Source organism: Sinocyclocheilus grahami, unplaced genomic scaffold (genome assembly GCF_001515645.1).
Source record: "Sinocyclocheilus grahami isolate Dianchi unplaced genomic scaffold, SAMN03320097.WGS_v1.1 scaffold264.1, whole genome shotgun sequence".
In the NCBI taxonomy this organism is placed as follows: Eukaryota; Metazoa; Chordata; class Actinopteri; order Cypriniformes; family Cyprinidae; genus Sinocyclocheilus; species Sinocyclocheilus grahami.
The window spans coordinates 1,182,365-1,189,894 of NW_015505443.1; positions in this window are offsets into that span (position 1 = coordinate 1,182,365).

Consider the following 7,530-nt stretch of genomic DNA (forward strand, 5'->3'; position numbering starts at 1 on the left):
TGTACTTAAAGTTTACTACTGTTATACTTAAAGTACACTCTTAGGTGTAAAGTTTGCTTCAAAAAGGTGCTTCAAAAGGTTCTTCAAGCGACGCCATAGAAGAACCATTTTTGGTTCCACAAAGAACCATTCAGTCAAATGTTCTTTAAAGAACCATCTCTTTATGACCTTTTTATAATCTCAAGAACCTTTTTTCGCCACAAATAACCTTTTGTGAAACAGAAAGGTTCTTCAGATGTTAAAGGTTCTTTATGGAACCATTTAGACAAAAAGGTTCTTCTATGGCATCGTGAAGCACCTTTATTTTTAAGAGTGTATACTTAAAAGTATACTTTTATATACTTAAAAATGTGCCAATTTAGTCCCAAAGAGTATTGAAATAGTACACTTACAAGCATACTAGTACACTGATATTTGTATACTTGCTACATAAAGTATACTTAAAAATATACTTGAACTTTACTTAAGTATACTTAATAAAATAAACTTGAAGTATACTACTTTTTGGTAAGGGAAATCTTATCCCGTCTGTATATGTCTGAGATTCATCGTGTAATTGTTTGGTGATCCGATTCTCTGACCGCTCACGCCACTTTCATCATGGATATAAGCCATAACAATAACATGAAATCAATAAGAAGATACCGATCATGGAAACTAATAGCAGAGTTAGGTAAGAATCTAGTCGTATTGCAGTTTTCTCGATTGTTAATATAACTGATTTTAGTTGGCAATTATTCCCCCAAACCATTAATTCAGTTTTCAAAACAAAGACACATTTCTCCAAAAGTTTAACAATGAGCAAGTTAAACATTAGGTAGCAAAACTGATGACACACCAATCAGAATCTCAGTACAGTACAGTACCAGTACATTAGATAATGGAAATGTCACTATTCTATATGTACAGTAAACTGTAGCACATCTTATACACCTTCAAGCGTGTGACTGTCAAATTTTATTTGTAACCATTTTTTATGTGTACTGCATTTTTGCAGAACTGAGAAATGACTGCCTAGAGATATAGCTAGTCATGTGTCAGGAGCCCAAGAAACTGCTATAGGACTGTATACTGTAATGAAATTTGGCCAAATTTTATTTTTTACTCAACTGCATTGTGGTGCTTGCCAAGTTCATACAATTCTTTGGTATTTGAACTTTTCTAGTGCTTTTCATCTACTGCAAGATTGCTTTACAGTAGTAAAATGAAAACGATTTTTTTCCCCAAAAGTTCATTGCTGAATTATACATCTGTATCTGTAATTTAATTTATGTATACTATAATAGACATTAAGCTGAAAAATAATTCCTGAATCTTAGTACGAGTTTTTTGTTACAGTGTTATTGATCTCAGTGTTCACTGGACAAGAAAGTCATCTGTGTATTTGAAAATCTTTACTTGTCACACAATTTCTGAAAGCTGACACTCAAATAGCAGAAGCACACACCAAATCTGCAAAACCATACACTAATTCTCAGCCTTTGACTCAGTTTTCAATTTCATAAAACACTTTTTGCAAAACACAACACACAATTCTCTGTGACACACACAAAATCTAACAGGAATTAATATTATGGCAAAGGTGTTTGCAAATGTTTGCTTTTGAGATGTGTTTGTGATATTTTGAATGCAGTGCTTCATTTTGCAAGAGATGAGGCATTTTGCCGTTTGTGTGTGCAATTCTTGGATTTGTGTGTAAAGTTTTGAGAAAAAAAAAAAAGAGGCAAAGTTTTTTAAATGTGTGTAAGCAGTTGAAAAACAAACCTGTAAGAAAAACTGTAATAACTAGATTGAAAAGTTTGAAAGACAAATTTATGCTGGCTTGTCTTAAAGTCTTGTTTAAAACATATAAATGGTTTGGTCAGTTAGATGTTCTAGATGTTTGCTAAAGTGTTGCTAGTTGGTTGCTAGGATATTCTGGGTGGTTGCTAGGCTCTTGCTATGTGGTTGATAGAGTTTGTTCTGAGTGATTACAGACACTCCCACCTCTGTTAATAACAGAAAATCAAACATTGTTTTCAAAACTGATCCAGTTTCAGTGCTTTGATATTATTGTATTTCTTTCTAACGTTAGGGAATTCAAAAGTTTTGCTCTTAAACTTGCACTAAACGTGATTTATACCATCTAAGTAGCCTATGTAATTTTAATAGAACCGCATGTCTTCTTTAGTGATACAAGCTCAGAAACATGTATAACCTGTTGAAGTTTTTTATATTGCGCATTGACTTGGTGCCATGCTGGATATTGAAATGTTGCTGTTTATTTTTAATTTTAAATAGTATAGATGATTACTTAATGGTAATACAATATTTGTGAACACAACTGTGTATGTCAGACCATAATCCTTAAAAACTATGCATGGGGGCTTGCTTTGGTGTTGCCACCCCTCATAGACCCCATGCCACCCCTTTGCCGTGCACCCTAAAAATGATTTTCTAGATCCGCCCCTGCTGAAAGTACTATATCTTGTGCTTTTTGCCCTTATTCACCCAAACTTGTCAACAAGGCTATACTTATGTGAATGCAAGTTCCTTAGCAAGTAGCTGTGAATCACAGGTGTTTTATATATGAGATAAGGACATGACTGCAGCTGAAGGCTGATACAGCACATCCAGTGCAAGAAGGCTTTGACTTTTTAAATTTTACTTAACCTTATTGTATTTATCCATTATAATGTTGGTGTTGAGTTTTATTTTGGTTTTAGAAAATAAATGTGATTGCTCTTCTCACAAATCAACTCTTTCTTGTTTTTTACTGGCATGTCTCTTTGACTAGTGCATCTTTGAGCCTAAATTTAATATAAGTAAAATACTTGTTAAAATCAGATACTCTAAGACTTTTACTCAAGTTGTTTTGGAATTGGTGTACCTAACTTGTAATGGAGTAATTTTCACTGTAAGGTATCTGTACTTTTACTCAAGTATGGTTTTCAGGTACTCTTTACACCACTTTCATGTTGCCAGAAATTTGAAATTTTGCCACTGAAAAATCACTGTCCATGCGAATAGTCCTTTTGCATAATCACACCCAGGCTGGCCCAGCTAACTAGAGACACACAGCCTGCTCCAATATTTCTCTCGTTTTACTGCTAGCCCCTCATTATGTTTAGGTAGCAGGGCTCTCCATACACCATAATACCCATAAGTCAAATTCCTTTCAAATAAATAGCACATTGCCATTTTGACTTTAACAAGTTTTCTTTAAACTCATTAATTGCAGGCATGGGGCCTAATTAGTAAGGTCTTGCCGAAGCATATGCACAGCCAAACTGCAGCCAGTGAATTAGTAGCATAAAAAAATCATGTTTGTTTGTCATACCACTAAATAGCAACAGAGAGTCAGTGTTATTGCTCAACTTGTACATTGAAGTGTAATAAACAGAAGTTATTCCCTTGTGTTTGGAAACACATCATGTTTATTTCAGTCCAGTTGTTACGGGCTAATGCTGAGAGTATGGAGACACAGCAGCACCCAGTGGTAACTTATATTCTAACAACAGACCCTTTTATTGTCTTCTCATCTTTGTTACAAGTACATGATTTTAATCAAATTAAATTAAAATAAATAATAATAATAAAGTTTCTTACAACATTATAACAAATATATGTATATATAATATCTTTCTTATAAGCGTATACAGCGTGTGTGTGTGTGTGTGTCTGTGTGTGTGTGTGTGTGTGTGTGTGTGTGCGTTTTTGTGACAAATGAGGACATAAATTTGTATAATGACAAGGGTATGACAGGTATTACAAGGAGAAGGTGACTTTTCAGGACATTACCCCATGTCCCCACTTTTCAAAACGCTTATAAATCACACAGAATGGAGTGTATTGAAAATCTGAAATAGCACAAAGTTTCCTGTAAGGGGTAGGTTTAGGGGTAGGGTTGGTGTAGGGCAATAGAATATACGGTCTGTACAGTATAAAAACCATTACGCCTATGGGATTTCCCCACTTTTCACAAAAACAAACCTATGTGTGTGTGTCAAAGATAATGTAGGCCTACAGACTCATATAATTTATGAACACATTTTGTTACAAAACTACTAAATTATTTAAATTAAAACCCACACATAACAATTAGGGTGTCAACAAAGTACCATGATATGGACTACAATGATACTTTGAGATACCTTGGTACTAAACTATTTATTTATTTAACTGGAAAGCCAATTTACTTCAAAGCATACCATGGTACCAGCATGGCAGTTGTAATACTTGTTTAGATACTGTTTTGAAAAGGTTTTTACCTGGAGTACTGAGTCGTTCACGAGGTCCATGTGCAGGTGTGGCAACTTCTTCAACGTTGACAGGATGCATTTGCAGGGTCGATTTCAATGGAAAACATCCCCTTCTTTCCGCACTCTTTTCACTGTGTGCTCAAGTGCTCTGTTTGAAGGAGAGAAAACGCTCCAAACGATTCACTGCGGGAGTGAAAAGATCTGTTAGAGCTACAGAGAATTGATCGCAAATCTATGACCCGTTTGCCTGAACCGACTCAAAAGAAGGATTCATTAACGGAACGGCTACTTCTCAGAGTCATTATATATTATAGTCAATTTTGTTTCTTTTAACTCTGTTTTAGTAGACGGTTCTTCAAAATTCTGTTCAGTCGCGGCATTATTTGGTCAGATATTTCTTCAAATTAATAAAACAAGTAATTTTTCATTTAACACTGGACAAACAGCTGGCGCTATATAGCCTCTCTGTTGTTGATTATAGTGAATGATTTTGAATGACTTTTTGTGTATGAGAGAAACAGAGTGTGTATATATTGTGTGTATATATATATATTTGTATGTTAATGATGAAGCGCTAATATAAGTTATACATATATTATTCTAATATTGTTATTATATTTATTTTATTGGCATATATAACAGTTAACGTTATCTGTATAAATTATAAAACACTATATTTATTACATTTTATTTTATCATCTCACACATGGATCGGCATTTTCTGTAATTCTAAATCAAAATACATATCCGATATGACTTAATATATAATTAGCATCAAACAAACAATATAATTCATATTCTCAAGGATTAAAGATTAAACTGGAAAAAAATAAAAATGATTGCACAACCATCAATTAGGTGGCGATATGCACTAAGCATGTAAACGACCATTGAACAAAAGAAGAAGAAAGAAACAGCATGGCACGGCACGTTTCCATCCCAAAGCTTGCCTACTCTTCTACTACACACTCAAAAGTGTGTACTTTTTCTTCACCAAAAGAGTACATTCTTTAAGGGCATAGTATAAGTAGGCACATTGAGAAGCAGCAATACTCTGAGTTGAATGAACTTTCACGTTTTTGGAACCACATACCTCGAGTAAGCAAGGTTTGGGGTTAATCAACCGAAAGTTCAGGGTTCGCTGTGGATAACCGGATCAGCTTTCACTGTGGACAAAGCGGAGTCCAGCCCGGGGTCGTCACATGTGGTTGCCGCTCCTTCGTCGAATCCGCCGGGCGGGCCTTTCTCGACCCCGCCGCCTCTGCTCAGTCTAGCCCGGCCTCAGCTCACGCTAAGCCGCGGCTTCCGCTCACGCTAGGCCGCTGTGTTTTTCGTTGTGAAAGCGAAACTACTTTGTTTGGTCTTCCAAAAGAGGACACGACTACAAATCAGTGGTTCAGTTGTATTTACAACACTGTTCCAGAACAATTTAACCCAAATATCCAGATGTGTGTAGCACATTTTATGGAGGACCGTTTACTGATCCTGGGAGAGTTGACTACATTGCCGGCAGTTCTGACTCACAGTCTGTAAGTACGTTTTCATTTAAAGGATTTGCCACTGATGATTCAAACGCGAGTTTTGGGCAGTGTAGAGTAGGGCTTGTTGTTTGTCATTTCTCCGATCACAAATGCAGACAGGGTTTTATGTTTACGTGGCACGATGCAACACAACGCGTAAAAAGACAGTATAAGTCATTATAATAGTCATATATAGTTTTTGTCTCGTCGCTCTGGCTGGACATGGCATCAACAGTATGGTGAGGGGCGTAACATTTCCGTCACACGCTTGAGGTATTCGGCCAATCACAACGCACTGGATAGCTGGTCAATCAAAGCACACCTCGCTTTTCAGACCGATGAGCTTTGTAAAAATGGACGCGTTTCAAAAAAGCGGGGTCATAGAGGAGAAACAATAATGTACAGTATGTGTAAAATAATGTTTTTTTTTTTTTATTTAAACCGCATAAACACATTTCATTACACCAAATACACATAAAATAATGTTCTTTTTAGCAGCATCATATGACCCCTTTAACCAAATACACCCCTGGAATGCATCTGCTGTATACAAACTTCTGCTGTTTTATATGCATTCTAAATCATAAACATCTTAAAGACATTTTCTAAACATCTATTTGACATCTGATAGGAAAAATCCTATAGACGAATTGCAGATTAGCAAATTACTCTAAAACAAAAATTACTCTTTCTTGCATATGTAAATGCAGACCTCAAATAGACATCTCTGTGATGTATGTGCTCTATCAGGATATAGTGTTAAAACAAGATGTGAGTATACAAAAAACAAGAGTATAAAAAAAATGCATTTAAATTCTGTTCCCAGTGCACGCTATGACTTGACTTGCAGAGTAAAAAAAACAAAAAACGCTTTTTGTTCCTATACAGTAGGCCTATTTATATTTCTCATACTTTCAAAAACAACTAATACATTTGAGTAGCTTAATAAGCATTAGTAAAGTATACTGTTTTGACTACAGGGGGACTTTAAGAGAGTTTTAGGACCATGGCTCCTGTAATCCCTCACTAGTAAGGCTTCTTGAGCACTTGTCGCCTGATGTAATCACAGCTGTAGCAAGCGTGCTCGGCAGGGAATGAACTGATTTTCACTTCAAAATGTCGCCTCCAGTTGAAGTACCGGCTGTACAGCGCCTCATGTCTGCTCAAAAGGAGACACTTCGCTAGAGCTCTCACAGAGGGGAAGTCATTGACGTTGATAAATGCATCTCAGGGATGAAATGCTCTGCATTTCTGTTCTGGATGAGCCCATAGGCCTACCACTGGCATCGCACCAAGCTGTAGAGCGTTGTAGAGTTCCTTGGTAATGTTGTCTTTGTGCTCTGAGCATTCAAAAGAAAGATAAAATTGAAACAAGTTGAAGGAGCTGCCAAAAATGGATATCCAGGACAGGCATCTCTGGAGCAGTAGTAGTAGTAGTATGCATTATATATAAATTTTATAGTCTTTATATATATATATATATATATATATGAAGAGTTCAGATGCAAAAGCCTCTAAGTGCCATCTGAAATTTTCTTCTAAAATTAGCATTATTCTCAGGCTCTCATGTGAAGGTTCAGTAATAGGTTATTTTCATTGCCATTAAAGTGAAATAACTGAACATAAATATAGGAGCCTGAGAAAAATGCTCATTTTAGAAGAAAATTATATATACAGTGGGTACGGAAAGTATTCAGACCCCCTTAAATTTTTCACTCTTTGTTATGTTGCAGCCATTTGCTAAAATCATTTAAGTTAATTTTTTTCCT